The sequence below is a fragment of the Mustela putorius genome, unplaced genomic scaffold (genome assembly GCF_011764305.1).
Source record: "Mustela putorius furo isolate JIRA1106 unplaced genomic scaffold, ASM1176430v1.1 tig00001433_pilon_pilon_pilon, whole genome shotgun sequence".
Lineage (NCBI taxonomy): Eukaryota > Metazoa > Chordata > Mammalia > Carnivora > Mustelidae > Mustela > Mustela putorius.
Genome location: NW_025421741.1, coordinates 1,092,063 through 1,101,014, shown reverse-complemented (window position 1 = coordinate 1,101,014; position 8,952 = coordinate 1,092,063).

Here is an 8,952-nt window from a genome sequence, read left to right as displayed (position 1 = left end):
GAACTGGACATCCAAACTCATGAAGTGAACGGATCACCTCATTCTTTCAAGCCAAAGCAATCTCCCCAGAACACATTATAATGAAATTGTCAGAAGTCAAAGAGAGAATCCTAAAAGCACCGAGGGGGGAAAAAAACCAAAACTAATCTATACAAACACCCACACTGGTGATAAGTGGATTTCTCAGCAGAAACCTTAGGCCACTGGGAATGGGATGACACATTCAAAGTCTTGAAAGGAAAAAAAAAAAAAAGAAAGCCAGTCGACATGATACTATCCAGTGAAGTTGTCCTTCAGAAATGAAGGCAAAACAAAGGCTTCCCAGACAAAGGCTTGGCAGAGTTCCTCACACTAGATCTGCCTTGTAGGAAATGCTGAAAAGAGTTCTTCCAGCTCAACTGAAAGGATATTAATCAGTGACATGAAAACACGAGAACACACTAACACACTGCAAATGGTAAATATGTAGTCCGATGGAAAAAACTCTAATTCTGTGATGGGATACCGGGTTAACCTGTTAACTCTAATATAAGGACTAAAGGATGAAAGTATTAAAAATAACCATATCTTCTTGGGCACGTGGATGGCTCAGTCAGTTAAGGGTCTGCCTCTGGCTCAGGTCATGATCTCAGGGTCCTGGGATCAAGCCCCACATGGGGGTCCATGCTCAGTGAGGAGCCTGCTTCTCCCTGTCACTTTCCCCCTCTCTCTCAAATAAATAAATAAAAATAAAAATAACAATACCTATTATAATTTGGTAATGAATACACAATATAAAAAGAGATAAATATGGCATAAAAACCCTAAAAATAGTAAGCAAAAGGGAAGAGTTAAGTTACTACCAGCGTAACATGGACTGCCATGTCTACGAGGTATTTTCTATAAAGCTCCTAATAATCACAAAGCAAAATGCTAGCGTGAACTCACAAAAGATAAAGTGAAGGGGTTGGAGCAACACCACCAATCTAGGGAGGTGGGGAAGAGGAAGGAGAGGAAAGGAACAAGGGAACCACGAAGAGCCAGAAAGCCGCTAAGAAGATGGCACTGGTGAGTCCTTACCTACCAGCGATCACTCTACACGTAAATGGGTCGACTTTGTCAACGAACACGCAGAGAGCGGCTGAATTAAAAACAAACCAGGACCCAACTTGATGTTACCCACGAGAGACTCGCTTCGACTTTAAGGACACACAAGCTCGAAGTGAAGGGAGGCGTGGAGATGCTCCATGCATGTGGACACCCAAAGAGAACAGGAGCAGCTCTACTTACACCAGACAAAGTAAACTTTAAGCCCCACACAGTAAGCATTGCAAGCGTCATTATATAATGATAAAGGTGTCAACTCATCGAGAAGAGGTAACAATTATAAATATACGGGCACTCAGTATTGGAGCACCAAAGTGGATTAGGCAAAGCAAATACTAACAGATATGAAGGGGGGTGGAAGGGTAACACAGTAATAACAGAGGACTGCAACAGCCCACATTGAGCAATGGATAGATCATCCAGACAGAAAATCAACAAGGAGACATTGGAGTTGAACGTCCATTAGACCAAATGGGCCTCACAGACATTTACGGAGCATTCTATCAACAGCAGCTGAATGCACATGCTTCTCCGATGCACACGGAACATTCTCCAAGACAGATCACATGACAGGCTGCAAAATGAGTCTTAGCAAATTTAAGAAGATTGAATTCTTACCCACTATATCTTCCAATCACAGTGTTATGGAACTAGAAATCAGTAACAGGAGGAAAGGGGAAATATTTACAAACATACAGAAACCAAACAAAACCTTCCTAAACAACCAATGGATCAAATAAATGAAAAGGAAATAAACTATCTTGAAACAATTGAAAATTGAACACAACACACTAAATCCTATGGGATGCTGTAAAACTGTTCTGAGAGAGGGATGCCTGGGTGGCTCAGGTAAGTGTCTTACCTTTGGCTCGGGTCATGATCTCAGGGTCCTGGGTTGAACCCCGTGTCCTCATGTTGGGCTCCCTGCCTAGTAGAGTCAGCTTCTCCATCTCACCTATCTCTCTCCTTCTCTCTGTCCCTCTCCTTGCTTGTGCTCTAATAAATAAAATCTTAGGGGGAAAAAGCTATCTGATGAATAGACATTTCTGCAAAGAACACATTGAAATGGCCAACAGACACACGAAAAATGCTCCACATCACTTGGCATCAGGGAAATACTACAAATCACAAAATCAAAACCACAGTGAGATCCCACCTCACACCCATGAGAATAGCTAAAATTAACAAGTCAGGAATGACAGATGCTGGCGAGGATGTGGAGAAAGGGGAGCCCTTCTACACTGCTGGTGGGAATGCACGCTGGTGCAGCCACTCTGGAAAACAGCATGGAGGTTCCTCAAAAACTTGAAAATAGAGTTACCCTATGACCGAGCAATTGCACTACTGGGTATTTACCCTAAAGATACAAACGCAGTGATCTGAAGGGGCACGTGCACCCGAATGTTTACAGCAGCAATGTCCACAATAGCCAAACTGTGGAAAGAACCTAGATGTCCATCAGCAGATGAATGGATAAAGAAGATGTGGTATATACAGACAATGGAATACTATGCAGCCATTGAAAAACCCCAAATCTTGCCATTTGCAATGACATGGATGGAACTAGAGGGTATTATGCTGAGTGAAATAAGTCAATCAGAGAAAGACAATTATGATATGATCTCCCTGATATGAGCAATTTGCAAAACAAGAGGATCACAGGGGAACAGAGGGAAAAATAAAACAGGACGAAACCAGAGAGGGAGACAAACCATAAGAGACTCTTAATCTCAGGAAACAAACTGAAGGTTGCCGGAGGGGTGGTGATGGGAGAGATGCAGAGACAGACACTGGGGAAGGTATGTGTTATGGTGCGTCCCTTGAATTGTGTAACAGCAATGAATCACAAACCTGCACCCCTGGGGAAATAATACATTACATGTTCATTTTAAAAACAGCTGTTTGAGAGGAAAGGTTTAGTGATGAACGCATGTATTTAGAAAACATAGACCTCAAATGAACAACCTGGTTTTATACATCAAGGAATGAGGCAAAGGAGAAAAAAAGCCAAATTTATCAGAAGGAGGAAACAGCAAAGGCTGGAGTGGAGATAAAAGAAGGAGCGACTAGAAACAATAAAAAGAATCCCTGAAAGAGCTGTTGTTTTTTGAGAAGATAAAACTGACAAAACTTCATCTAGACTAGGAAAAAAAGGGGGGGGGGATACTCAGAATCGGTAGAGACATAAGAACTGATAGCCCAGAACTACGAAGGGTCGTAACAAATTACTATGAGCAATTCTACACGGACAAACTGATAACCCAGAAGAAATGAACAAACTGTTAGAAATGTGCAACGTTCCGAGACTGAATCAGGAAGAAACAGAAAATACAAACAGAACGATACTGAGCACGGAGACCGAATCCGCCGTCAAAAGCATCCCAGCAAAGAAAATCCCAGCACCAGGTCGCCCACTGGGGAATTCTACAAATCATTTAAAGACGAATTAATGCCAATACCTCTCAAACTCTCCCAAAAAACTGAAGCGGGAACATGCCAAGTTCTTTTTAGGAGGCCAGTGTTACCCTGATCCCAAAGTCAGCTAAGGACAGACACTGAAAGAAAACCACTGGCCAATATGCACGATGAATAGAAACGCAAGAATTCTCAACAAACTGTTAGCAAAGCGAATTCAACATTACATTAAAATGATCACAGACCATGATCGAGTGGGATTTATCCCTGGGATGCAAGAAAGGCGCCACATGTGCAGATCCATACACGTGACACCCCACATTAACAGAAGGAAACATGAAGATCATACCGTTTCGCTAGATTCAGAAAAGAACATTTGAAAAAAAAAAAACATGCTTTGATGATAAAAACTCTCCACAAATTGGGTATAGACGGACCATGCATCAACACGGTGAAGGCCACACAGGACAGGCCCACAGCTCGCATACCCAACTGTGAACAGTTCAGAGCCTTTCCTCTAGGACCGGAGCAGGACAAGGAGGTCCCCTCCAGGACTCCTAGGACACACAGCACTGCAGTCCCGGCCAGCGCAATCAGGCAAGACAGAGAAACAGAAGACACCAAACCAGAAAGAAGTAGTACCATCAGTTCACTTGTGGATGACAGGACCTTCCGCGTAGAAAATCCTAAAGACTCCACTGAGACGCTGTTAAATGAATCAATGACTCAGTTACACTGCCGGATGCAAAACCAACACACAGGAGTCAGGTGCCCTTCGATATCCACATGGTGAAACCCTGGAGGAGGAAAACCAATCACAATAGCATCAAAGGCAATAAAATGTCCGGAAGTAAATCTAACCAGAAAAGTGCAAAATCTGTACACTGAAAATGACACGCCCTTGATGAGAGAAACTGAGGAAGACGCCAGCAGAAAGCTGTCCGAGCGCACAGAGCAGAGGAATAAATACGCTGACAATGTCCAGACTCCCCAAAGCCATCGCCAGCTTCAACGTCATCCGCACCCACATTCCAGCGGCGTCCACAGCAATAGGAAAACGAATCCGAAAACTTGCGTGGACACACAGAAGACCCAGATGCTTAAGCGAGGCTGAGGAAGCAGCAAGTGGGAGGCGCCGCGCTCCGGACCGGAGCCAGGTTCGAGCTCCCGGGACCCGAACGGTGCGGCGCCTGCTCAACACACGTGCGACCGTGCAACGGAGTGGAAAGCCCGGGAGTGAACCCGCACGCAGGACCCCACCATCGAGAAAGCTCCCACACGGCAACGGACCACGAGAGACTCCCCCGGACGGCCGAGAAAATGCCAAAACCACAGGGAGGCATCCCCTCGCCCTGGGAATGATCGCCCGGAGACGCGAGGCGACGATGCTGGCGAGGGTGCGGAGAACGGGAGCCTCCCGCGCCGCGGTGGGAACGGGCACTGGTGCGGCCGCGCTGGAAACCGGGACGGAGGCTCGGCAAGACGTTCAACTGGAAATACCATAAAACGTGGAAATGTCTGGCAATCCTTCTGGGTCCGGATTTAATGGAAACGAAATCCATTTCCACGGATTTCTGGCCTCCGTTCGCCATTCTTCACACCAGCCGGGACTTGGGCACACCGTGCACGTCTGTCCGCAGAAGGATGGAGAAGTTGTGTCCACACACGCGCGTGCATACACACGCACACACACACGCGCGTCCACACTCACGCGAGTCTCATTCAGGCGCGAGAAAGCAGGAAACGAGTCTGAGGAAGCTGCGTGCACCCTGAGGGCCGGCGCTCAGCGCGAGAAGCCGGCGGCGGCGAACACGGCACGATCTCCCCTCCGTGGGGTCGGAGAAAGGCAAACCCGCACACACAGGCTGGAAGGTGGCGGCCGGGGCTGGGGGCAGCGGGAGCGGTTCTCCGCGGAATGGCGCGCTGAGCAGTCAGCGGCCCTGAGCCATGAACTTGGCGCTGCCGAGAGAGCAGATCCTGACTGTACAAGACAGAAGAAATCGGCGACTCAGTGACCCAGCGGAGACGGTCCCTCGCTTAACTATGACCTTCATGCATCATACTTTTGTGCCAAATCACCGTTTTCTACATCTTAAACTGACGCAGTGCTCTGTGTCATTGGATCTCAAACCTGGGGGAAGTCAGGACATCTGTGTATCTCCCTGAAGAAATTAATATTCATTAAAAACCGAGTAATATGGATTTATGGTTGCATCTGAAGAGAAATTAAGGGAATAAATAATCCATCAACCTGTAAATGTATTATCCTTGAGCAGAAATGTCTACTTTGGTTTCCACGCTTCCTACTAAATAAAATTAACTTTCCTGGGTTATTAGGAAATGTTCTTAATTTTAACAATCCCAGCAACCTTTTTTATTAATATTATATTTTTATGCAAATTATAAGATTTAATATTCTGCTGAAAGTTTAGTAAACTTCAGGCAAATCATATTTTTAAGCAACTTTTGAAGGATTCCGCAAAGCTCTGACATAAATCACCAAATTTGACAGAGTAACAAATGTTCCCAGCTGAGGGGTCCCTGGGACCTGCAGGTCACCCAGCCCAGGTCGCAGGGATCAGTGGATTGTCTGCTTGGAGCCCATGGTAAGTCTTACTAAAAGTACCAGAGAGGTGCTTGGGGCTGAATCCCAGGTTCCTAGTGGGGTCGGAGTAGCCGCCTGAGGGCTTCTCTGCAAACGGCAAGTACAGCCCCCCACCAGGCCCCTCCACGCCGTGCAGACTCTCAGGGGCAGCACTGGGCAGGGGGCAGGTGGGAAAGAGCCCCCCCAGGAGAGTCACCACCTGGGGCATGAGGCTCAGGTGCCCCGTGAGGGCTCCGGCTCAGGCACCCGAGGGTGCTGTTCTTGGACCCTCACCTGAGAAGCTGCCCCAGACCCCTCTCCCCACCCCTGTGGGGACTCTCCAAGCAAGAGAAATCCTGGCCTGGTCAGCAGAGCCCGCATCCTTCCAGCCTCGAGGCCGCCCTGTCTCCGTGAGCAGCCGGAGCCGGGGTCACTTCCTGTGGGAATCTGAGGCCCCTCCCGCCACACCTCCAGGAGGGACGGTGGGGGGAACAGGGTAGACCTGGGGTCCCCATCTCGATTGCCCACCCAGAGACAAGCCTTCCTCCTGACAGTCCATCAGACCACAGATCCCACCTGAGGTCCCACACGGGGAGGGCGGTGGCCCCCCCCTGGAGTCTGATTTCACAACATGAGACCCTCTGCCAGCTGCTCCGGGAGGGCGGACCCCATCACCATGGCCCGCGGAGTCCTCACAGAGGGAAGACCCCTCTGCCGAGGGGACCCCACCGTGGGCTGGGGAAGACCCGAGGGATCCCACCGTGGGCTGGGGACCCGGCATCTCCAAGGCCTGCCTCCTCCCAGGGGCTCCCGTGCTGGGGCATCCCCATCCAGGGCTCGTCTGCACAGGCTGGACACTCTAGCCCCACCGTTGGGGCCCCCAGGTCAGAGCCCAGGCACCGGCAGAGGGAGGGGCCCGTCCCTCCCTGTTTGTGCGATCCGTCACACACGCTGAGTGAGGGTCCGCCCGGGGATGGGGTGGTCCCGGCCCCAGGGATGGGGTGGAGGATCCAGGACAGAGACCCCTGTCCTCCTGGAGCCCCGACTGCACGAGTGAGTCCAGGGCCTGGGGTCTCAGACCACGGAGCCGCTGCAGAGGCCGGGGGTCCTCGGGCCCTACCCCGACACCAAGGACAACTCTGCAAGGAGAGCCCTTTCCCAGGGGCCACTGCAGGCACTTATTGTCAGGGAACCCTCACAGCGACCTGGTTGGGTCCAGCCTCTCCCCAAGGACCGAGCCCCTGACTGTAAATCCATCACCCGTGTCTGCCTGAATCCTCCCGGCGACGGGGAGCTCACCACCCAGTGAAGCAACCTCCCATGGCATAGTGGGAAACACCTTCCTGCTGGTCCAGCTCTGCAGACACACGGCTCCATCCTGAACCCCTCTTCCTGCTTTCCTGAGTCTGGTCTCCACCTGGGCCCCTGCCCCCAGAGGCCCCCACAGCCCCTCAGCTCCAGAGCAGCCGGGCGTCCCAGGAACCCTGCTCAGCCACTGCCTCTGCCCACAGACTCCCTCCCTCCTGCAGCCTCAGGGCAGAGCAAACCCCCCACTGCCCACGCCAGGCGCCAGGCAGGGCTCCATGGGACAGCTCAGAGCGGAACCGTCGGGGCCCAGATGGACCCAGCCGGATGCTTGGGCCGGAAGCCCAAGGGAAGGACTGAGTCCACAGCCTGGGCTCCAGGCTCCGCTGCCCCCAAACCTGCAGCCTCACGGGGGAGGGCGAGGAAGCAGGTCCCCTCCTGGTTCCAATCTCAGGCCGGGCTCTGAGGCGGAGGCCTGCTCTGCCTTCCAGAAACCTCTGAGCCTCTCTCTACCAAGGAGCTCAGTTCCTCCTCCCTGCCGACGGTCCAACTCCTCCCTCTGCTGCTCAGACCCGCCGTTAAGGCCACAAGCGGAGCACACGCCGGCCTTCCTCCTCGGGCTGAGCCGCAGGTGACACGCAGCCCCGACCCACGCTCGGGGACCGTTACTGCAAAGCCACTCACCTGGGGACTCAGGCAGGTGTGAACGATGCACGGGGACAGGCTTCCTACCCCACAGCCAGCCCTGAGTTCCCCGTGGGGCACAGAGGACAGGGAGCGGTGGGACCCTGGTGACCTCCGTGTGTTGGGGCCGCGGCTGGAGAAGCCCCGCTCTCTGCAGACACGCGCAGCCCGTTCCCGCCGGCAGAGAAACAGTCTGAGGGCGAGAGCAGGCGACGCGTCAGCCTCCCTCCCTGACGACCTGCTCCCCGTCTAGTCTGTGGACTCACACCCCTGAGGGCAGCTCCCTGGGTCCTCACCTGGGGGTGCGGGGGATCTGCTCCTGGCTGGACCCTCACTGGGGGACCTCACGGGGGCGGGGGTCCTTGCTCAGGGGCCTCACCCGAGGGAAACTTACCTGGGGGCACCGCACCTGCAGGGAGCCTCACTTAGGGGCCTCACCTGGGAGTCCACACTTGGGGAAACCTTACCTGAGGGACCTCCCCTGTAGGGGCCTCACCGGGGGAGCCTGACCTGGTGGTCTCCCCGCCACTGGGGGGGTTCTCAGAGGCCTCGACTTTGGGAAGGGGCCTGAACCCTCCTGGCCGTGGCCTGAGACCCAGGGAGGGCGTCTGGGACTCGGCAGGCCTCTCACTCTGACCACTGACCCCAACTCACTTTCCTTCCCTCGGGCTCGGCGTGGGAGTTCCGGGGTTGCGGGGCTGCCGCTCCCCCCGGGAGCAGGAGACCCGTCCTCGGGGCCCGGGAGGAGAGCTCCTCTCCCCCAGCAGGGCTGCCTCCGCCCAACGACCCCGGCCCAGGCGGCCTTGCGCTCCGCGGACCAGCGAGCTGAGAGCCGGAGGGTCGGCACCTGAGCGAGGGCTTGGTGTGAGCTGTTAAGT